The sequence below is a fragment of the Cnephaeus nilssonii genome, assembly GCF_951640355.1.
Source record: "Cnephaeus nilssonii genome assembly, chromosome: 12".
In the NCBI taxonomy this organism is placed as follows: Eukaryota; Metazoa; Chordata; class Mammalia; order Chiroptera; family Vespertilionidae; genus Cnephaeus; species Cnephaeus nilssonii.
Window position 1 is genome coordinate 818331 of NC_137083.1, and position 23799 is coordinate 842129.

At 64.2% G+C, this 23799-nt stretch overlaps 1 protein-coding gene across 5 annotated transcripts in view; it reads right to left on the reverse strand.

Moving 5' to 3' along the window:
• TNS3 (tensin 3) overlaps window positions 1-8524 on the reverse strand; it is a 107835-nt gene extending 99311 nt beyond the window's left edge. The window contains exon 1 of one of the 5 annotated variants that reach the window (XM_079786487.1): window positions 8377-8524. The gene's annotated coding sequence lies outside the window, so the exon portion shown is untranslated. Of the gene's footprint in view, window positions 1-5050; window positions 5163-8376 lie in introns of those variants that run through there. The other 4 variants (XM_079786482.1, XM_079786483.1, XM_079786485.1 and 1 more) reach the window with 4 other exon arrangements.
• Between the last annotated feature and the right edge of the window lie 15275 nt (window positions 8525-23799).

The following is a 23799-nucleotide window of genomic DNA, read 5'->3' on the forward strand; positions in this document are numbered from 1 at the left end:
GCTGAGCGTCGACCTATGAACCAGGAGGTCAGGGTTCGATTCCCCGTCAGGGCACAGGCCCGGGTTGTGGGCTCCATCCCCAGTGGGGGGCGTGCAGGAGGCAGCCGACCCATGATTCTCTCTCATCATGGATGCTTCTCTCTCTCCCTTTCCCTTTCTCTCTGAAATCAATAAAAATACATATTTTTTAAAAGAGAGGGCACGGCTGCAGCTCACGGGGCGCCAGCCTGTGCAAGGGCAGTGCCAGCCGCCCTCCGAGCAGCTGGGGACACTGAGGCTTGCTCCCGACCCGGTGAGTCCCCTCCCTCTGAGCCTGAGCTGACACCCCATACAGGTGGCTGCCACCCGCAGGCAGCGAGCAGTGAACAAAGGGAGAGACAAAGGGAGCGCTGGGGGGGGGGGGGGGGGGGCGCACATCAATAATCAATGCGGCCGGCCCACCGCCTCCGCGGTCCCCAGCTACAGGCCCAGGTGCATGAACGGATGCCCCGCAGGCTCAGCACAGGGTGCTCGGGAGGCCGAGGCAGTGACATGTCCCCCAAGGCCCCGGCCAGACTCCCCACGTTCACTGCACGGGGCAGCAGTGGGGGGCACGGGGCAGCAGCGGGGGGACACGGGGCAGCAGCGGGGGGGCACGGGGCAGCAGCGGGGGGACACGGGCCAGCAGCGGGGGGACACGGGCCAGCAGCGGGGGGACACGGGCCAGCAGCGGGGGGACACGGGCCAGCAGCGGGGGGACACGGGGCAGCAGCGGGGGGGCACGGGGCAGCAGCGGGGGGGCACGGGGCAGCAGCGGGGGGGCACGGGGCAGCAGCGGGGGGGCACGGGGCAGCAGCGGGGGGACACGGGCCAGCAGCGGGGGGACACGGGCCAGCAGCGGGGGGACACGGGCCAGCAGCGGGGGGACACGGGGCAGCAGCGGGGGGAGACGGGGCAGCAGTGGGGGACACGGGCCAGCAGTGGGGGGACACGGGCCAGCAGTGGGGGGACACGGGCCAGCAGTGGGGGGACACGGGGCAGCAGTGGGGGGACACGGGGCAGCAGTGGGGGACACGGGCCAGCATGGGCGGGTCTGGGCCGGGCCGGCGGGGCTGGAATGAAGCCACAGCCCTCTGAAAGGGGAGCTGTGGGCACCCAGCGTACTGCACGGCAGATGGAAGCACGCCCAGAGCTGGGGCTGCCCAGAACCAAGAACTGTGACCACGATCGGCAGCCAGTGTGCACCCCGTTCCTGCAGGGGGGGCTGAGGGCAGGAGGTGACGAGGTGATGAACCTGCTGGTGCAGCGTTTACAGGACAAGCCCTGGCTCCCGGGAGGCGGGGTCACAGCCCACGGGAGTCTGTGCCCAGGCCAGACGCCGCTCCGCGCAGGAGACACGGGAAATGCACCCCCTTCTGCAGGGTGGACTCAAGAACTCCCCCCAACACACAGGGAGCACTGCTCGCCCCACGAGGAGGAACGCCGGGCTTCGCTCTGTGGCCCCCCAGGGCTCTCGCTCCCGCCTTCCCCGCCATCGCCACCGACTTCCAATAACGGACGACTCGGCGCGGCTGTTCCAGGAAGCCAAGGTGCTGCCTCCTCCAGGCTGTGGGGGCGTGGAGGGCGCCTCGGAAAGCGAACAGAGGGGACGGCAAAGCCAGGCTCCCACGAGGCAGAGGGCGGGCCCACAAGCTGACGACACCCCGAGGATGGGGGTGGGGCACCTCGCTCTCTTCCTCCAAAAGGTTCCCAAGGGGGTGGGGGTATGAGATGGTCTCCCATGAGAAGATGGGGGAGGCTCCGAGTGAGGTCACCCCTCGTCCAAGGTCATGCGTGAGGTCACGCCTGTCCAAGGTCTCACAGCTCCTCCCAGCTCTTATCACATGAGAACACCAGAGCCTCAGGCCTCCTGTCCTTGGAAGAGCTGAGAGCTCAGTGAGGACAAGAGGAACGCAGGGCACCCCTGTCCATCCCCACCCCCACCCCTGGCCCCAGACAACACAGGGCAGGCCCCCTGGGTGGCCGGAGAGGCAGCATGGGGCCAGGGTGCTTGGGGCCCCTGCCCAGGGGGTCTCTCCGGGGGGGCGCGGAGGGAACGTGGTTAGGGCGGCCGCCAGACCCTCACACACGCACAGCCATCACTCGGCTGTGAGCGGGCACAGACGCTGTAAGAGGGCTCCACTCTCCCCCGCGGCCTGTGTTGGGGACTAGTCTGATTTAAACGGGGGTGCGGAGGGTCATTGCCACTCAGCTCGCCCAAACCTCACCACCTCACAGGCAGCAAGGGCAAAGCGGGGCCCGGGCAGCTGGCTGCTGTGGAAATGGGGAGCACATGCTGCCCCGCTTTTAGAAAACGAGGCTCAGGTGCGACGAGGGTTCCCCACGCAGCCCCAGCACAGGGCCCCCCCTTAGGGCGGGGGTCCTGGACTCTCCTCGGGGAAGGGGGGCACCCCAAGTGCGAGGCCCCGCCACTGTGGCTGCACCCAGCTCCTCAAGCCAGCAGGACCCAGCACCGGGGTGCCAAAGGCCTGGGGGCTCAGCCCCACCCTCCTCAGGAACAGGGCGGGGCGGGGGGGGCACTGCTTTTCCCGCAGCCAGGCCCCCGGCCCCGTGCCCACCCCAGGCTGCATGGGCCTCGTTCCCTGCCTCAGGGTTTTCCCATTCTCACCCCAAATGGCAGAACTAAAACCCCTCAAAGCCCCACAGTTCTTCCTCAACCTGGGCACCCCCTGTCCTCTGCGGGCTGTGCTCTGGGACCACAGAGCCCCCCGACTTCTCCCTCAGCTCCTGCAGCACCCCTGAGGAAGCCGGGCCTGGAGCCTCCTGGCCAGGGAGCCCTGTGACGAGGGCGGATGGGAGGTGTCCCGCCCCCCTCCACACCTGGCACCTCAGCAAACGCCCAGGAAGTTGGCATCCTGGCCCAGTGGCTCTGGGCGGGGCAGGGCCACGGGCCGGCCTTCCTGCCGGAAACGGAACTTATTCTCCGGGTAAAAATTAACCAGCGGCCACCAGATGGCCGGGGCCTGGGCCCCGCCGCTTGGGCCTCCGCCTGGCACAGGCCTTGCCGGCCGTGTCACCATCACCACGTCCCAGGGCCAAGCCAGAGCAGGCCGGTCTGCTCCCTGAGAAACGAAGAAGCAGGGACCGCCGATCACCGGTGCTGGCAGCGGCTCTCAGACGGGACCATTCACCAAATTAAAGACAGTCTCCAGAAAGAGAATCGGGCCTTTTAATTGAGAATTAAACCAAGCAAAAGCCATTTAGACAAAAGCCGTTCTCCCTGCTTTCTTGTCGCATCCATCAGGGAGTTTCACCATCTGTCAGAACCAGGCCGACGCCGGGCCCTCTTCCCTTCTCGTGGGCCTGGCTGCTGCCACAGGCTCCCTGCCCAGCGCGCACACAGGGGTGCACACGGGCAGACACACGTGGACACGGGCGGGACCCCATGACCCTGCTGGACCACACATGTGAAGGGGCTTCAGAGAGTCTGTGCTCACGCCCAGGGGTGAGCCCATGGGTGCAAAGTCAAAGCGCGGGAGCCGCCCAGCCCCTCAGCACCTGCGTGACACACAGACGCGCCCACCACGCGGCGGAGAGCGCGCGGCCGGCGGGGAAGGCCACCGACACGTGCTGCGCCCGGGCGGGCCCTGGGGACATGAAGCGGAGGAAACAGGGTCCCAGGCAGACACTGGGAGCCCACTCACAGGAGGCCCGACAGTAGCCAATTCATCGGGACAGAGAGGAGACGGTGGTGCCAGGGGCGGGGGGCGGGGGCGCTGGGGAGTGAGTGTGTGATGGGGACAGAGGCTCAGCTTCGCAGGAGGATGAGCTGTGGGTGGACGTGGTAACGGCCACACAAAAGGTGAGAGTACTTAGTGCCACTGAACTGTGCATTAAAAACGATTAGGCCCGGCCGGTGCATGAACCGGGAGGTCATGGATCGATTCCCGGTCAGGGCACATGCCCGGGTCACGGGCTCCATCCCATGTGGGGTGTGCAGGAGGCAGCTGGTCAATGACTCTCTCTCATCACTGATGTTTCTAACTCTCTCTCCCTCTCCCTTCCTCTCTGAAATCAATAAAAAATATTTTTAAAATTAAAAAAAGTGATTAAAGTCGTAAATTTTATGTTACATGTATTTTATCACAGTCAAAAGAAGTGTGTGCTCTTTGACCTTGAACGGCCTTCCAGTCCCTCCAAGGACATGGCTAGTCGGGCCCTTGCCCCACGATGACCCTAAGGGCTGACTGCGGGCCCCATGGTCACCGAGCCCGGGCCGCACGCCCACGCACAGGCCCCACCGTGCTGTCATCCACACGCGTGAGCGCAGCTGTCACGGTGGGAAATGCTGTCCCAGCCACGGCGATGCCAAAGGCACCAGACAGTGCACCTGCTCTCGGCTTGTAAACTGGACGCACAGAGCGTGCCCGGCGCAAGCGGGGGACACGCCGAGGGCAGCACCTCCTTCCTGCGTCCTTTCTCCATCTGCTCCGACGGCGCGCGTGTGTGTGCGAGTGACAAATCCCTTTGTAGGCAAAGTCAGAGGACGACTTAGGAGCAAGACACACCCACGATCTGAGAACCTCATGCCTGAGCCACACGGAGCCAGCCCCCAGCCCCCAGCCCCCAGCCCACCAGGACCGCCAAGCACAGCCGCGGCCTCTCCCCGCATCCCCACCTGCGACCTTCCAGAGGAGATGACGCCGGAACGGGCCTGTCCTGGGTCATCCCCAGCTCGATGCCCCCCCCCCCCCCCCGCCCTCCAGCCGCCCCCACCGTCTCACAGGCCGGCCCATGGGATCAGACAGGAGGGACCCGATGTTCCATCAGGGCCCGGGCTGTGGAGATCCAGGACCCCAGTGGGGAGGGCCCGGAGCCACACGCTGCACAAACAGCCCAGTCACCCAGAACCACACCCGGCGGGAGCGCGCGGTGAGCCCCGCGAGCGGCCATGTCCCCAGGCTGCAGGGAGGGAACCGGGCAGTCGCCGTGACAAAGGGCGGCTTTACCCAGGTTTGTGGCGGCTGGGCCGGCCGTCCCCTCCCAGCGCCGCCTGAAGCCTGAACTGTACCTTTGATCCGCGTCCAGAATCACCCGTGGGGCGGGGGCGCTCAGGGAGGTGATGGATTGCCGCGGAGCAGCGCCAGGACCCAGTCAATGGGGCCCTTTTGTTCAGCTCCGGGAGAATGTGTGCAGAACCGCAGGCGCCCGGGAATGGCCCAGCCTGCCCCAGGGCGAGGCAGCCAGATGTGGGCTGCTCCCCATCCCGCTGTGGTGAGAGAGGACACCCCCAGCTGGGTCCCGGCCACTCCTCCCCGTGTCTTCCAAACCACAGACTGGAGAGCCGGCCCATGTTCACCACTCCCGGGCGCTACGGCACAGTGAGGGGCGCCCCTGGCGCCCACCTGGAGGGACCCTGTGCAGGGCGCGGCCTGGCTGGAGGGTCGGCACTGCGGCCACGGGAAGGCTGGAGGGGCCCAGGGTCTGACACACGTGAAAACAGCCGCGGCAGAGGCTGCGTGGAAGAGGAAGGAGCAGCCACCATGTGCGAAATGGAGCCCGAATTAGAGCTTCGGGGGAAGGAAGGGGCCGTGCAGGGAGGCGCAGCCCTCCCCCCCCCGCGTCCCCCCGCCCCCCGCCCCTAGGAAGCAGCTGCGGCAGGAGCCCTGGCCACGGTGGCCCCAGGCTCCTCAAAACTTTGCCCAGAAAGGGGCGGGACAGGTGGGGGGGCCTTGGAGACCCCTGGTCTTAGGAAGAAGTCCCCGCACTGCAGAGGGACCTGGGTTCCAATCGGGGACCCCACCCAGCACCACACCCCCACACACTCGCAGGCTCGGGTCCCTAGGGATTTAGGGGGTCCTCACCTTCTGTGGACGATGGCCAGGCCCAGGCTCTGTCCCCAGGCCCATCTGGGTTCCAACCCGACCTGGACCACCAGCCCCGGGACAGGCAAGTGTTTAAGCTCAGGGAGTCTCTGCCCAATTCCAAGAAAAGGAGACAAAGCCACGCCTTGAAGGTCGGGTCATGCCCATCGAGCCACAGGGTCCGCCTGAGTGACCCCACAGTCAGAGGAAGGCACTGCTCTTCAAGGCTACTGAGCTGGGAGCAGGAGATCCTGCTGCTTACCCAGGGGACATATTAGCAAAGGTCTATCTCCCGGAGGTGGTGGCTCTGAAGACTGCTCCACCAGAGGGCCTTTTCCTGGCCACTGACAGGGACACCAGACACGTACATGTTTTTATTATTTAGCCCATTTGGGACAAAATATATTAATTCCGGATCACTGCCTCCTTTTTTAAAAAAATTACTATAATTCTTTTTAAAGGTCTAGGGGTCACCATGCTGACCGTCAATCCCTCACTGACACTTATGGCTCCTCACAGTGGCCCAGGCGGTGGCCACCTGCCTCCCCGGGCCCCTTCCCTCCTGTCCAGCAGGGCAGCCCCCAGCAGGGGTCTGGGACTCCAGGTGGGGGACACTGGGCGGGGCTGGGAGGGAGCAAGGCGGCGGCGGGACACCACTGCTCCCACCTGAGCTCCCTGCCTCACGGCAGCCCGGCCAGGACGGTGGGAGGGTCCACGGCAGACAGAGCCGGACGGCTGGCCCAGCCCCGCCTCCTCGGTCCCCTGGCCTGTGAGAGGGGCCTCCACCCGTGCTGGGTCAGAAATGCTCCCATCTCGGCCTCGCCCCTCCCCTCCCCCCTCTTGCCAGTTTGCCTCCCTCCCAGGCCATTTGTACCCCCAACACCAGCAAGACCACAACCCAGGCACAGACTTTGACCCAGTGACCTTTAGCGCCCAGGGTCACATTTGCAAGTGGCTCCATTTAAAACCAGGAGGTGCCAAAGCTACTTAGTAAAAGTCAGTCTATTTGCAACCAGAAGCACTGACGAGGCCCAGCTTTTCCTTCAGCTGGGGATTTGCAAACCAAGAATCCCGGTGCAGCCCCGAAACCCAGGGCTCCGCTGCGGGGGGCCTGCTGTGAGGGCAGGATCCCCTCACCCAGACAGGTGCAGCCCCACAGGGCAGGCCTTGGCACCCACCGTCCCGGCCGAATCCCGGGCACCCCACCCCACTCCACGTTCTTTGCCTCAGTTTGCACATCTGCAAAATGGATCATAACCCCAACTACCCCCCAGGGTTGTTATTCGGATGAAATGAACGCAGGCAGAGTCCTCAGCACAAGCAAACACTCCCCACCAGACTGTGACTTTGTGTCTGAGGCCCGACTGGTTCTGTTTCGCGGGAGGGTCACTTCCACCTTGTCCTGAGGGCAGGACTGTCCAAAGAGGCCCAGATTCTCGGCCCAGCAGGCCCTCCCCCTCCAGCCCAGCAGGCCCTCACAGCATTGCCTTTCTTAATACTTGTTGATTGATTTGCAAATATAAGCTCCCAGGGCCCAAAGGTGGAAGACAAAACCCCAAGGACAAGCACAGCCAGTTCCAAAGGCGCCAAGCCCGCACCTCAGGAATATCCACAGACCAAAGCCTCCGGGCCGAATCGCACAGAAGCGGTGCCGAGGGCCGCGCACTAGGCATGCGCCCTGACTTCCACACCGCCTTTCACTTAGGGTGGGAGTCCTCGCAGCTCCTGCCTTCACATCGTTACCAGGAGCCAAAGAGGAACGGGAACTGCCAGGAGATCAAAGCTGTGAGGGGCTGGGGCGCCCGGGGCGGCTGATCCGTAGGTCCCCCCCCACACACACACACAGGTGCTCCCCGCACCCGGCGCCTTTACGTTTCAGCCGAGTTAGAGAGTGGGGTCGCCCACTGGCCGTCCCGGGACGGAGGGGGGTTCGGTCCTTCCCGCCACCGACTTCCAAGTCACTTCAAGCAACGACCCCGCCCAGACGCAGCGCAGGGCGCGCGGGGACCCCGCTCGGAGACCCTCGCCCCTCCTCCCGCTTGTCAGCGGCGCGGGCAGCACATGCCACAGGTGGCGGCCGCCCCTCCCGCCCGCGGCCACAGGGGAAGGCAGGGCCCCCTGCCCACCGCAGGGAACGTGGAGGGAGACGGACGCGCCTCGGAGACGGCGGCCGGGGCAGGAGGGGGTGCCCCGCGTCCCCGTGGCGGTCCCGGCCCGGCTCCCCGCCCCGCCGTCCCCGGACGGTCCTGGAGAGTGAAGTCCACTCGGGCGCTGCAACAGCACCAGCGCCGCTCCGGCCCGTCCCAGACCCAGACCCGTCCCCCCACCGCCGCCCGCGTCCCCGGCCCCAGCCCCCAATCCCGCCCGAGGAAGTCCCCGCGCGCCCCGATCCCTCCCCGCGCCCCCCGACCGTGTCTCCACAACCCCGTCCGGACCCGGCCGAGCCCGGTCCCCTCGCGCCCCGATCCCCTCCCCAGGGCGCAGATGCAGGCGCCGGACCCGAAACAAAGAGGGCGGCGGGCCCCTCTGGTACCTGGCGAGCGGCGGTCCCTGGCGATGGCGCAGCAGCCCGGGCGCCGAGCACAGAGGAGCGCGCGGGCGGGCGGTGCTCCCGGCTCGCGGCCGCCGCAGGGCCCCCTCGAGGCCGCGAAGGGCAATCGCGCCGCCCGCGCCGCGCTGGCCGGTCACCTGGCCGCGCCGCCCTAACAATGCGGCCAAGCCGGGCGGGCCGGGGTCCCGGGCGCCCCAGGGGCCTCCCCGTGGGGGCCGGGTGGGCCGGGGACTGTGGGACCCATGGAGCAGCCCCGCTCTGAGTGCTCGTGGGCGGCCTCCCGGTGGGCGGGCTGAGTGTGGCTCCTACACAACTTCTCTCCCCCCTCCCCCCCCTCCCCTCCCCTCCGCCTAGGACAGTGCTCAGGGCTGGACCCGCCCTGCCCACCGGCCGCTTCCAGTCCCCGGGGTCCTGCAAACATAAAGCCACAGGAGAACCCGCCCAGGTCCGGCCCCTGGGGGGCGGGGGGGGGGGCGGGGGGGGAACTTTAGAGGTCATGTGACTCCTTCAAACGTGCAGGATCCAGAGAGGCAGGGGCGGACAGGAGAGAGGGGCCCAGGCAGAGGGATGCTCAGAGGAGTCAAGGCAGGTAGATGCCAGCACCCCCAAGATCCAGGGCCCCCCCACTCATCTCTGCCTCAGCTTCCCCACTCAGAAGTCTGGGGGGTGGGCAGCAGGCTCTCAGAGACGCTCCAGTAAAGGCACGCCCTCCTGCGGAGTGAGAACGGCTCTCCGCACCGCACTGTGGACGCCGGGAAACCCAAGGACACCCCAAGGACACAGCAGGCGCCGGCAGGGACGCACCGCCCTACCTCCAGCACCCAGGGAGACTGTCCGCCCAGGAGGCTGGGCTGGGAGTGTTTTATCAGGAACGCCCCGTTCAGGACGCCACACCCAAACCCACCGCGCCCTCGGGGGTGGGGCCCTGCGGTGCTGCCCCTGCAGGGAGCAGGCGAAGAAAGGGAGCTACAGAGAGGGGCCGGTTCCTCCCTGACCCTGCACCGCCCCTAGAGACTGGAGGCCCGCTGCCTGGGGGGGGGGGGGGGGGGGGGTTGTTATTTCTAGAGCGGTCAAAAGCGCGGCCCCTGACTGGGCTGGTCATTCACTCCGAGGTAAAAGCTTCCCGCCTCCAGCGGGGAGACCCCTGCCCAGGAGGCGGAGGGGCAGGAAGTCCTGGGGAAGGAGCCTCCAGGGTGCGGAGGGCACAGCCAGGTGACCCCGAGTGGGGCTAAGGCTGGTGCTTTTTCGGTGCCCTCGTTCCTGAGAGGGGACCAGGTTAGAATCATACGTCACTTGCCCGGCTGGCAGCATGGCTCAGCTGGTTGGGCACCACCCCACGCACCAAGAGGTCACCTGTTCGATTCCCCGTCAGGGCAGAGCACCGGGTTGCAGGCTCGATCCCCAGTAGGAGGCAGGCAGGAGGCAGCCAATTAATGTCTCCCTCTCCCTCTCCCTTCCTCTTTCTAAAATCAATAAAAAACATATCGTATATAATAAAAGGCTAATATGCAAATCAACCGAACGGCAGAATGACTGTCGCTATGACGTGCACTGCCCTCCAGGGGGCAGATGCTCAATGCAGGAGCTGCCCCCCGGCGGTCAGTGACCTCCCACAGGGGGAGCGCCGCTCAGCCAGGAGCCGGGCTCACGGCTGGCGAGTGCAGCGGCGGTGCGGGGAGCCTCTCCCGCCTCCGTGGCAGTGCTCAGGATGTCCGACTGACGGCTTAGGCCTGCTCCCCGTGGGCTGCTGGACTGCGAGGGGGCGCAGGCCAGGCTGAGGGACCCCCTTCCCCTGAGCGCATGAATTTTGTGCACCGGGCCTCTAGTTAAAAATAACAATCTGAGGCAGCTTGCCGGAAGTCCCACAGCTGATCAGAGCAGAACACCTCCCGAGCCGCCTGCTCCACCGCCCGCCGGCTCTGCACAACTGGACCAACTTACTCTTTGATGAAACACCTCCCCTGTGTCAGTGGTCGGCAAACTCATTAGTCAAAGGAGCCAAATATCAACAGGACAACGATTGAAATTTCTTTTGAGAGCCAAATTTTTTAAACTTAAACTTCTTCTAATGCCACTTCTTCAAAATAGACTCGCCCAGGCCGTGGTATTTTGTGGAAGAGCCACACTCAAGGGGCCAAAGAGCCGCATGTGGCTCGAGAGCCGCAGTTTGCCGACCACAGCCCTATTGGACGGGGCTTCGGGCCAATACTGCGCCTCCACCTGGCATCACAGAACCTGTCACAAGGTCAAGGTCGTCTTGGGTGGAATGACTAAGTGAACTTGAACTTCGTCAGGTATTGAACGGACAGGTTTGCCCACAACCTCACAGCTTGAAAGCTGAGGCTCTTCACTCCCTTCAGGCCCCCTCTCCGAGCTCTCTCCCTCACACGGCCGCCCCCTGACGTCCCCCGCCGGCTGGGACACCTCGTTCCCGGGACCACAGAGTCTGGCGCGCCGTTCACACAGTGCCTGGCCTCGCACTCGCCGCGTGTCCCCAGCAGGGAGAAGGCACACGGGCCCGGTGTCCTCGTGCTGACCTGAGCGGCGGCCCCCCGGGCTCCCCAAAGTGCAGACGCCCACATCCTCCTGGTGGGAGGCTCTCCAGGCCAGGCCTCCCCACTTCACAGGCCGCAACTATGAGTTTCCAAGAATTTAAACAAAAGCAGGGCCTGTGGCAATGATCTGGAAAAGGGAAAGCACATTTTTTCCATTCTTACCCATCCCAAATACCTCAAACCCGAAAACAAAAGTCTCACCCGAGGGAGCCGAGGGAAAGCAGCCTGTGCCCAGAGCCCGGGCCCTCCCACTGCAGGCAGAGGAGGGGGCAGGAAGCTCCCTGTCCCCCCCCCCCCCCAGCCCCTCCTGCTCCTCTCAGCCAGGAGGTCTGGAAGCACTTTCTGGAAGCCTGTCACTGCATAACGTGGTCTCAGCGATGGCCGGTGTCGCACAGATTTGTGTCCCTAGATCAAAGGAGGTACGGGGGCCATGACTTGGATCTTTTCTCCCGTGTTTTTCTGCCACTGCACATTCTCTCCCAAAGAGCCGCTTAAGGAGGAGCAGGAACGCGATGGGAGATGCAGCTTCCGGCTCCCGGGCACGGCCAGGAGTGTGAGCACGGCCGGCGTGGTCCCTTCGACACCGCGTCCCTCCGCTGCCCGGACATGCCGGCCACTCCTCCCTGCCCTGCTCGCCCCAGACACGGCCTCGCCTTCCCGACCCCAGGCCCCGCAGAAAGCTGTGGGGCCTCGGTCCCCCCCCCCCCCCCCGGCCCACACACCAGCCTCTGCAGAACGGGGGGGCCCTCAGCCTGGACGCAGTGACCTCTGGGCTGCCGACCGGGTCCTGGGAAGAGGCTCCTAGAGGCAACGGGTCACTCCGAGCAACCGTGCTGTCCTGGGGCCCCGCGGTCAGTCCTGGATGGGAGCCCCCAAAGGGGTGACCTCAGAGCAGGCCCCTTCGCCCCGGGGCCATCCCCACAGGAGGCAGCTGCCTGAGTCTGAAACAGATCATCCCGGGCTGTTCGGGGCGCCGACCGCTCACACATGGGCATCGGCTGAAGCAACAGGGACATGAGAATTGAGGGTGCAGGGCGGGCAGAGGGTGACAGCGTGTGCGTGAACACAGTTCATGCTTGCTGCTGCTGGTCAGTTACTGTATGATTTTCCATATGAACAAGTGTCGGCCGACTTTTGCTCCGCCCTGTACAACACCTGACTGTTATCCCGAGGATAAACAGGAAAAACACAATCATCTTATCCACGATGTTTTATACAATCAGAGCGAGTGGGTTCTACGCAGTGTTTTATAACAACAGCAACTGAACCACAGATCCACGGCCGTCGGACTGCCGTGTCCCGTGGGAGCCACTAACTGGCAGACCGACTGGATTGGTGGAGTCAGTGCGATCCGATCCGTGGCTCCCGCTCTCACGGAGCACCTCACCCGAAGCCCGGCGGAGGAGCGGAGCGTGGGGAGGGCGGGATTCCCACACAGTGCTGGCGCAGGCCCAGGGGACCGGGCCGCCCAGCACAGCCTGCGGGAGGCGAGCGCTCAGGCAGCAGCCTCAGCCTCGGGCTGTGAACCTGTGTTCCCCAAACGGGGGGTGGGGGGTGGGGGGGGGGCGGGGGGGCGGGGGGGGCTGGCCACCGCCCCCACAGGACTAGGACCGCGGCGAGCGGAGGCCCCACCACAGTACAAACCCAGGGCCAGGCTGCACTTGAGTCTCCTGCTGAGCACACAGTCCTCACAACCCGCACGGCGTCCCCGTGGCCCCGGGATGCGGTATTTCCCCACCAGAGAAAGAAGACGGAGCGGCTAGGCCAGGAGGCCAGGGGCTCAGGGGGGTGGGCACCGAGCCCCCTCCCCCCACCCTCAGCCCTGTCCTGTTTGTGCTCCCAGCCCCCCTACAGGCCCCACCTACCGCGGGCTGGGCTGGGAGGCACCAGCAAGGGGAAGCGGGGCTCCTGCCCTCACCGGGCCTGTGTTTGGGGCCGGAGGCTGGGAAAGCCCTTTGCAATCCAGGTGGACACCTCAGAGGAGTCGGGGTGCAGAGCCAGCCGCCGCGCTAAGGACCGAGTGGGAACTGATCAGTGCCCGCTGGCTGCACAGAGTCCCAGCCACCACCAACGCCATGCGCATGGACGTGGAGAGCTTGGGCTCAGAGCTAGAGGCCCCGAGGGGGCGGGAAGGAAGAGGGCTCCCTCATAAGGGCCCACCCAGCGCGTCTCCCCTGAGGGTTACAGGGGCCTCAGGGCGCCTCGTGGTATCTTTGGCCACATCCCACCTGTGCCATGAATCAGAGGCCGTTAGGGACTGAACTGTGTCCCCCAAAATCCACGTACTGGGGTCCTGCCTCCAGAACCTCAGAACGTGACGGGTTTAGAGACGGGATGTTTGTAGGTGATGAACATAAGGCCCAGGTTCTGCCCTGCGGCTGAGCGAGGGGCGGCCCGCTGCCCTGACCCTGAGCCCAGCCCAGCCCGGGGCCCAGTGACTCACCGGAGGCGGGGGCACGTGAGCCAGGCCCCCGAGCCTGCTCCCATAACCCGCCCTGGGCCCCGGGCAGGCGCAGGGGCTGGGGGCTGCCCAGTGTTCCCGCTTCTACACTAGACGGCGCAGAGAAATGACCATCAGAGCAGCAGCCGCTGACGAGGCTGTGGGTTTGCTGTGCTTTTGCACATCAACAATTACGACTCTCGGGAGAATTGCTCAGATGTTACCCAGCAGCTTTCCGCGGAGAACCCACACCTTGTACACGGGTGATGTGCTGGGACCCTGTCCCTTGCCTGGCAGGGCCTGTCCTCCCCGGCCTCTCCTCAGACATCCTAGTCCTAGGGATCCCGACTCCGCCCCCTGCACCGCCCCCCCCCCCCCCCCCCCGCAGTCCCATCAGCCTGTGCTGCCCCGGCCCAGCCCTCACAGCTCAGAGCTCCCCGCTCCGGGGCGGACTTGCCCTCCCCTGGCACCTTCCTGCCTCCCATGCCCCTTGCCCTTTGCACGGTGCACCCGCTTCTAACCCTCGGACCACAGTTCTGGGCAATGACAGCATTTTCTGCGGATGACTGGGTCCGGAGGGAGGCGGGGCGAGCCCGCAGACACCTACCCACATGTGCCCAGGTCCCCACAGCGCTGAGCCCTGTGACCATGAACTGGGACCTCCCTCAATTCGGTACCTGAGTGGGTTTTCTTCATAAACACCCGCAATGTGTCAGACTCAACGCCGCTCTATGCAGATTCCGCCCGACAGCCACCAGGATCCGTCGGGAAGGACGCTGGGGAGGCGCAGGCCACCTCTGAGCGGGGCACCCGCCCCCTGCCTGTTGGGCCCCTGCCGGGCCTGCTGGGAGCCTCTGGAAAGTAGGGCCCTGAAAGGTAAGACCAGGAGCATCCGTGAACTGCTCCCCCCGCCCGCCCCGCACACACACAGAGACACACGTCCCAGGAATTACATATAAAATCGTACTCCTTTACAACGTGAGATTCCTCCTAGACACGCCTTCCTGCGGAATAGGCGGCTGGCTTTTAAGAAGCGCACATGCACACCCTGGGGAATGCATCGGCTGCTCTTGGACGCCCGCCCCCCCCCCCCCCAACCCCTGGCTCCAGGACGCGTCCGGTCAGCAACTGGGAGGCAGTGCGAGGGCCTGCTCGTGGACGGCCCATGACCTCCGACCTCAGGCCCTGCGCTCTGTGATGGCTTTGGTTCTGGTTCTGAATTTGAGAGCGCCCCTCTGCCTGACCCGTGCTTACAGGTAAAAGCCAGGTGCTCTCCCTCTGGCCCGGTGTCTCTCTGCAGAGAGAGGGCCCTGCACCCCTAACTGGCCACTGTGTATGTTCAAGCTCACGGGCACCCGTATCTCCTCTAACTGTGAGCTCCCTGGGGGACAGCCTGGAGCCAGCAGGACGCTGGAGGTGGAACCCAGGCGGCCAGTGATCTGCTGGGCGGCGTGGCAAGTTAATGGACCTCTCTGTGCCCTGCTTCTTCCCGGCTGGTTCAATGGCTCAGCACCAGGCCAGCCAATCAGCACGTGCCCCGTGCTGGGCTGCCAGCCAATCCCAGCCCTGGGTGCGATGTTGGCCCTCGCCACTCTCCTGGGGCCAGAATGTGACCCACACTCGGGGGAGCCCAAGAGCAGCAGAGATCCTGGGACAGGGCCTCCGTCTTCTGGAAGGAAGCCCGGGCCCCCTCCCGATGCCGAGCCGAGGCCTGGGATGCCGAGCCGAGGCCTGGGAGCCGAACGGGACCTCCTCTCGGCACAGCCGCGCTGGGGGAGGGGCGGCCGCGGAGGATTCCTGGCCGAGCTCCGCATTCCAGGCCGAATTCCAGCCGCCCAGGAATGTGCTGCCAGGGGCCTGCCTGTTTCTGTCCAGGCCGAGAGCTGAGCTCTGTCACCTGGAGCTTCCTCAGGAGGAGCCCTCTTCCTGCTTCACCTGGGGTGGGGGTGCGGGGGGGGAGCCTGTGTGTGAGCGGGGTGGGTGGGGGAGAGCCTGTGTGTGTGTGAGGGGCGGGGGCAGGGAAGAATCTGAGTGAATTAGGAATCTGATGCCCAGCGGTCCTCGGGGGAAGGCCCGCTGCCGGTCCTGGGCCCAGCTCACTGCTCCCCTACAGAACCGGCTGCCTGACCGGGAAGTGGGGGGCACAAGGAGTGGGGCTCACAGCTGCAGACTGTTGTGCAGTCTGAGAGCAACCTGAACACGGGTCCAAAAAGGAGGCTTGGAAAGAGCCGCACTCAACACCGCTCCCCCCGAAGGGCAGAAGCGTCCCATGTGTCCCTCACTCAGCCCCCCAGGAAGTCTCCTCTGAGGCCCCCACACTCACTCATTACTCCCTCACTCAGCCCCAGAGGGGACCAGTGGGCCAGCTTGCTCAGCGGCTGCCAAACAGCACCCAAGAAACCCCAGCCCTCAGGGGGTACCCCCAGTGTGGAACCCTGAGAAACCACAGCTCCCCATGGCTTCACCCCCAAACCCCCCAGGCCCACAGGATTACATCCATAGAAACCGCCGGGATCCCACAGGTCATACTCCGAGAAACGGCGGGATCCCCAGGGTTGCACCCCAAGAACTACCAGGACCTCCAGGGTTTCTGAGCATGTGCAAGTGTGAGAGTGCAGGACACATGTCCGATGTGTGTGGACATACATGTGCATGTGCACACATGTGCGCGCATTCAGAAACAAAGTCATGTACCTGTAGACAAAGGCAGAGTGGTCACGGGACCCGCGGTTCCGGGGAGACCCGGGCACTGCCCTTCTCTCTGGCCAGCGGGGGGGGGGGGCCTTCAGTCTCTGGGCCTGGCCCTGAGCGGTCCCTCCTCCTGCTCCCACAGTGGGGGGGGGGGAGGGGGCAGGGGAGGAGCTGGTGGCCTAGGGCCTCCAGCCTGGCTCCCTTTGTGGGAGCCTGGGGCAGACTTAGAAAACTCTCAAACTCTTTCATGTTCAAAAGTCTCAGCAGGAAAGCCGTGGAGCCTGCCTGTGCCTGGGGGTAGGACAGCCCCGGCCCCTCCCACTCAGCTAGCTCGCCACCCACCTCCCTGCCGCGGCCCATTCCCGACTGCAGCGCATTCCTACCAAGTTTCTGCTGTGACTCGGGAAGGACCTTGGCAACAAACAGATTTCGGATCCGAGCCCAAGGCCAGGCGCCAAGGCCAGCGTCTGTTTCATTTCCACCGTCTCCCCCTCCAGTCATTCCTCCTCCCCGTTTTATAGGAGAAACTCACTCCCAACGTGCAGAAAACCTGAGGGAACAGCCAGCACGTGCCGCACGCTCGCCCCTGATTCCCGCCCCCCCCCCCCCCCCCCCCGCCCCGCAGCCCTGGCAGGACGTGGCCGTGCCGCTCTGTTTTCCTGATGGTTCTCAGGGCCCGAGCTCTGATAAAGTGGCCCAGCCGGTCTAGCTTCCCCCATGTCCCCACGGGCCTCGGGCTGAGCCCTGGTGGCTGTCTGCCTGTCACCCGCAAGTGCCTCTTGGAGGTCTGTTTCTGTCCTTGCAACCGAAAGAGCCGATGAACACCTCGTGGTGCCGCCCGGCAAGTTCAGAGGCAGAGGTGAGGGCGCCCAGCACTCACACCAACCAGTGCAGGGCCCGAGGTGCGGGCCGTGTGTCTGTCCGTCTCCCCTCTGTCCCCAGGGCGGGGCCTCCGGACTTGCGGGGCACACAGGTCACCGGGGCGGGGGCTCCAGGTCTGGAGCGGACCCGAGATCAGGAACTTTTCACAGACCCAGGGCAGCCCGGGCTGGAGGGAGGGCGGCAGCGTGAGGGACGGCAGGGAGGTGAGCAGTGTCATTCGGACGCCCCTGCCTGGCCCAGGACCGCCCCTGGGGAGCCAGGCTGCTCTGGGCCGGACCTGGTCTGCCCACGCCTCCCGCGGGCGGCCTTGCTTGGGGCCGGCACCGGGCGGCCTTTGGGTGCTTAGGTGACGGTGCCCCCTCACCGATCGAAGAGCCTGTGTGAGCAGAGCCCGCCGCCTGCAGGAACTGGAAAAACGGCGTGGAGGCATCTCTGCTACAGCCAGCCCAGGGGGAGGCCGTGGCTGCCCGAGGCCACAGGGTGGGATGGGGGCCCAGGGCCAGCTTCGTCCGTGGAAGGAACCGGGACCGGCCCGCACACCACTCCCTCGGGCGCTGACTGCTTCGGCACCGCGGAGCTCAGAGCTGTGTTGCTCTGCCAGGCGCTTACAGCCCAGGGGGAAGCAAAGGAAATACAAAACAAATAAACAAGTGGGCCCACTCCCACCGGGCGGGGGGGGGGGGGGGAACCTCGCGCCTGGGCCCCAGCGGGCTCATTTCCAGAAAGCGTTGGTTCAAAGCCGACCCCTGACTTGGATTCCGCCTGCCACCCTATGTGACCCCACCGAGGCCGCCACCTCTCCTGGCGCCCAGATAGGCGCTGCTCTGGAGGCCTGGCCAGGATGCGCTGCCCCTGGGAGGGCAGGACTCCTGGCCGGGGCTCCCCCAGGCCGGCCTGCTTCAGCCTAAAGCCTCGTGCACCCGCTGAGGCTCAGAGTGAGAGGCCCGCACCGCCTCCGGGCACCACACTGCCGAGACGGGCGTGTGTCTGTGGACCGTGATCCAGCCAAAATCCCGAACACCGAGCACAGAGCAGCTGCAGCCCGTCGTCCCCCAGGCCCCGCGGAGACCGGGGTGGGACGGTCCCCGTGCTGAGGGCCTCGCCCAGCACCGTGTGTGGGCTGACAGCTCCGAGGCTTTCGGCCCAAACGGCAGGAGACAGCGGCTTCGCTCCAAACGCCGCTTTCTGCTGAGGACGCCGCACTGACGTCTCGGAAGGCATCTGGGTCTCTGTCTGAGGGCTGCCTCCTCCTTCGTTATACCCCCGGGCCCGGCAGCCTTTCCCTCCCCGCGCCTGTCCCCCTGCACTACCAACTCCCCGGGAGGGCCGGCACCTAGAGCAGGAACGGGGCTCCCAGCTGTGGCCTGCCCAGAGGCCGGGCTCCTTGGGGGAGCAGCACTCAGTCCTCCCGTCCTGGGCCCTCCAGACCCGGGGCCCATCACACGGCTGTTCCCTCCGTCCTGGGCCCGCCAGACCCGGCGCCCATCACACGGCTGTTCCCTCCCAGGAACTGCATTTAAATCCCACGCCTCACAGGCCAGTTAGAGAGCGCCACATGAAGGAGATCGATCTGTTTGGAACCAAATCACTGGGCTGAATGGATGACTAAGAAGGAGATTAAAATACTAAAACTTCCCAGTTTGGGGGAGGGGCCAGGCCATTGCGAGGAGATGACATGCCCCCCGAATCTTGCCGGAATGACCTCTGCCGTCCCATTCACACAGACCATTGAAACGATTTCTCCCTTCGTCTCACTCCCCAACGAACTGTTAACAAGTACATTTTCTTTTGGTGGAAAGAGAATGAAAATCAATGTGAAGGCGTACGAGGGGCATTCATGCTGTTAATCATGTTTAAACCAAAAATACGCTCTCACCCCAGTGCGCACCCCCACTCCCATCCGCCAGGGAGACACCAGGAATGAAATGGCAACATTGCAGACGCTCGCGGGAGCCAGGCCTCTAAAATAGACTGGAAATTATAGGACGCCTGTGGGACCCAAGGAAAGCCGAGGTTCCCACGGCCAGGCCTGCTCCCCCATGTTCAGGAGGATCAGGGGGGTGCCCAGTCCCGGGCCCCAGGGAAAACCCAAGCTGTGTGCCCGGCAGGCCCTGCCTGGGGTGCGGGGTGCGGGGTGCAGGGTGCGGGGTGCAGGGTGGGCTGTGAGCTCCTAGCCTTGCCTGCCTCTCAGGCCTTGAGATTGGCAGCCAGATGGCAGAGCAAGGCGGCTCTGGGAGGCGGCTCTCGTGGTCGGACAGTGGCTGTTTGTGGGGGCAGCGGTGGGCACTGGGAGGGCCACAGGGGGCCTGGGAGGCAGTTACGTGGGTGCGTCCACATTCACTGGGCGTGGGAGCCCTTTGCAGAGTGTTCCCGGGAAGCACCCGTGAGGGAGGAGAGAGGCGGGGAATCCGTTAACGGTGAGGACACTGACTCTAATTTCATTGAACGTTGACTATGTGGAAAGCCAGGGGAAAAACAAACTTTAAAAAAAATGTATAAGCAATTTTGGGGGTTTTCCCCCAGTTTCATTAGACGTAACCGACCAGGTTACGGGATCCGACAGGGTGAGGTGTAGGGCGTGTGACCCGACTCACGTGCATCGTGAGGTGTGACCACATAAGCTCAGAGCTCCCATCGTCCCAGCTGGCAGGAGAAAAAGAAAAAGAAAAAGAAAAAAAATATATATTCTTTGTTCTTGTGGAGAGAACTTAGCATTTCCTCTACGGCCACGTTCTGTAACTGAGCGTGTCACCAAGGTCGCCACGGTCACCACCCACTGCGTCCCCGACGCATTCGTCTCGGGTCCGGTGGTGCCCTCGGCCCCTCCCCCCATGTTGCCCGCCCACCCGTTCCTCTTGCGGCCACGGACCTGCTGCCGTGTCTGTGGGTTGGTGCTGGGTGTGGGTGTGCTTCCTAAGGTCTCAGTGTGAGAGGCCACGCAGTGTGTCTTTCTCTGCCGGCTTCTCCCTGAGCGTGACGCCCTCGGGTCCCCCCACGTGGCTGCACACGGCGAGGTTTCGCTCTCCGGCCGAGTCCCGTTCCATTGGACATACACAAGCCCATCACCCGTGGGTGGACACCGCGCCGTTTCCACGTCTTGGCCACTGTGAAGAGCGCCACAGTGGGGGTGCAGATGTGGGGGCGCGTGCATTGTTTGAGTCCGTGTTTTCTTTCCTTCCGATATACACCCAGAAGGAATCGCGGGGTCAGGTGGTGGTTCTATTTTTAATTTTTGAGGAACCTCGCGCTGTGTGCACAGCGGCCGCGGCAGCAGCATTGCATCCCGCTGACATCCACAGGGAGGGAGGGGGGGCCACCCATCCCCCCGCCCCCCCTCCCACCCCCGCCCTGGGCCTCCTGAACCAGGGCCGAGCGGGGCAGACGCATGCACAGAGCACTGAGCGCTCACTCCCCGGCCCTTAGGGAGGGGCCGGGACGCGGCTGGAAGCCCTCTCCTCCTTACTGGACGGGCTTCAGCCTCCATTGTGTTGAGCCAGCAGCACCCCAAAGTTTCTCCCCCCAAACAGATCGTGTAGGAGCGGCAGGCCCGAGGCGGGTCACAGCAGGCGGCCACCTGCCTGGCGCAGCCCACCTGCAGCGCGGCCCGCCCTCCGGTTCCCGCTCTCTTTTTCGGTGTTGCTATTCTTAGCCTGGCCCCCACGCTTCCCGTCAGCAACATGCAAAGCGGGGCTGCCACAGCCGGGCACAGGGCAGCCGGCCGGCCAGCAGTGACGCCGCTGCCCAGGGCCAGCGCTGAGCCTCCTGCCTGTGCCTTCCCAGTCCTGTGACACGCAGCTTTGCCCTGCACCGCTCCCCGGGGCCCTGGTCCGGGTCACTGTCCCCACGTGACAGGTAGAGGTGACAGCAGTCAGCAGCGGCTGCAGAGGGTCATAAACCCAGTTACTGCCTCCCCTCCTCCCCCAGGGACTCTGCTGGCCCTCAGCGGCCGTCACACCTGCCAGGAGGGCCTACACTCCCTGGAGAACGCTCAGAGGCGCAGCACCATTGCGGGGAGACCCAGGGTGTGAGGAGGGACACAGGGAAGTGCAGAGCCACCAGGAGCAGCCGCCCCGCCATCCCCCGCCCCCATCCCCGGGGCCACATCTGTGCTGAGTGACATGTGCTGAGTGAAAAGCCATGGAGCTCACTCTCCCGGGCTTGACAGGGCTCTCAACACGTCCGCGTGAAGAGCGAGGCCACCCCGCCGGCCTGGGGCTGCCACTGCGAGGCTCCGTCCGTCCGCTGTTTAAACAACTCGATGGGCACGTCAGAGGGCCGGTTACGGGGGCCGGTTACGGGGGCCGGGGAGCGGGGGCCGGGGTGGCCGTCCCCACCGGGAAAGGCCCAGGAGGGAGGTCACTGGGAAGGGTGTGAAGGGCAGGGAGTGCCCACGCAGGGACCACCCCCTGGTCCCTCCGAGCAGGAGCGGGCGTGATGGACGCACCCCAGGCAGAGACACCGCCGTGGAGAACGTCTGTGTGAGCGGCTCAGGGTGGAGTCAGCAGCCACCCTGAGTCCGTGAGGCCTGACGGCTGTGACCCGGAGCCCTCAGCTCCCAGCACTGGGTGGTCCTGCCAGGAGCAAGTCACCGCAGGTTGATTCGTGGGGGCAGAGCCATCAACTCCTCCCCCCAACGCCACTGCCCCTCCCCTGGGGCCCAGCCAGACCCACCAGGCCGGCCCATCATGCCCAGGGACCACCTCTCCAGTCCCTGTGCCTCACAGCTCCCTGGGGGGAACTTGGAGGCCCCGGACACACAGGACAGAGGGAAAGTCACCGTGACGGTAGCAGCAGTGACACGGGCAGCAGTGCACGCGGTGGACGTCAGCGACGCTGGCGGGGACTGTGGGAGGAGAGGGGGCAGAGGCCTGCGAGGTCCCGACCTCTGCGCACTGTGATGTGGTTACCGTCACTCACTTGTTGTGAGTGCGGCACGGGCACAGGCCAGCCACACGCCAGCCGCCCACACCACACTGAACCACACAGGCCTACGTGGGATTCGCTAGATTCACCGAGTGTCAGTTACACATGCTGGCTTCATGACCCGCTGCTGGAGGTGAGTAAAGCATTTTAACCAGCACAGACGGTGTGCCGGCTTTAACTCCGCGCGCCGTTCCATCCTGCAAGTCTCTGGCCCACGGTAAAGTGTGAGGAATGTTCACGTCCTCCCTCCCACAGTGACTGTGGGCGCCGCTGGAAGGCCTGCTCCCCGTTTCCTGGTTGTTTAAACGCTGGGTGGGGGCGTTCCCGGGCTCCAGGGGGTCACAGAGTCCAGTCCAAACCCCGTTCTCATGGGAGAAGGCACCACTGGCCTGGCCCCGTGGGTCTCCCTTCAAAGCCATTTTTCTTCTTACGTGTCAACAACCCATTCCTCGTTGGTCTTCCCTCACGCTGACGTTCAGGGAGGCTGAGTATTCAAATGTGAGCCCTCGTGGACCGGGACACCCGGGGCTCAGCCAGGACGCAGACCGCGTGGGCTGCCTAAGCACTCGGCGCTCACGCCCGCCTTCACATGCCGAGGCCGAGGCTCAGCCTGCACCTGGCCCGTTTCACACAGAGCGATTAAAACACGAATTGTTGTTAAGACAAATGGCGTCATTATTTACTTATATCTTTTATACAGAGTTTTGAACAGTTACCTAGGGCCGTTTTGGATCTTACTTTAAAAGATAGACTGGTTTATATTATATGCAAGTAGAAAATTTGACTTTTTCCAAGAGCAACCCATAAATTTTTAAATCATCTTTCACTTGTATTAAACATGTGGTTTTTGCATTGCCAAAAATATCAGAATAGTTTATGACTTTCAGAACATCCACCGCGCTGGTCGTTATTTAAAAAGAGCAGGTGCGGTGTGGGGGTGGCGTGTGCTTCCCGAGTTGCTGTTCTTGGCTGTTTCGATACAGAAAGCTTGTAAGTAGAAAAGCAGAACGTTGTCCTTGAGTCTTAGACTATGATTTTCTCTCTCATTTGTGATGGTTTTAACATTGCATAATATTAGTTCTCCATTAAATCATTAAAAATTTACGTCTTCGATATTTGCTCCCCTCCTGTGGCAGAGTGAGCGAGGGAACCTGGAACGGTGAGGCGTGGCAGGTTGAAAAGCTCAGCTGGGAGGGGCTGGAACGTTCTGGAAGCCGTGGCTGGAGGGGAGAGCCCTGGTGGAATTCCTGAAGGCCCACTGGGCACATGGGGAACCCACTGGGCACTGCACTGGTGAGGACACACCGCCCCCTCTGTCTGAACCGTCGGGATGTGTCTGCTCCCTCTGGGCCGCTGATCTGCTTGGCGCCCTACGCCAGCCGCCTGAGAGGTGTCTGTGCTGGCCATCTGCTGCCAACGCCGCCCCACATGCCCCAGATGACCTCATCCACTCTCGAGGCTTCAACTGTCACCTATCAGCCATGTGTACCCCAAAGGGTACCCCCAGCCCAGGCTCTTCCTGAACCTCAGTCCCCGAGGCACCTCCACCAGATCCTCAGGGACCCACCCAGTGCCCTGGCTCGGACCCACCGCTCCTCCCGCACTCTGCGTCCCCGCAGGCCCTGTCTTCCCAGCGGGCTAGGCTAGAGCCATCCATCTGCTTTTCTTCTGGGTGTCTGCGACCCCTCCATTAGCCACGAGTCTTGTTCTGTTGATTTCATGTCCTAGATTTCTCTCTAAACCCTCCATCTTCTCTGTTCTGCCACATGCCTTAGTTCAGCTGGTCCGGCTATCTCCCGCCGCATCTTTAAAATATATTTTAGTTGATTTCAGAGAGAAAGGAAAGGGAGAGAGAAACATCAATGAGAGAATCATCCATCGGCTGCCTCCTGCATGCCCCACATTGGGGATCGA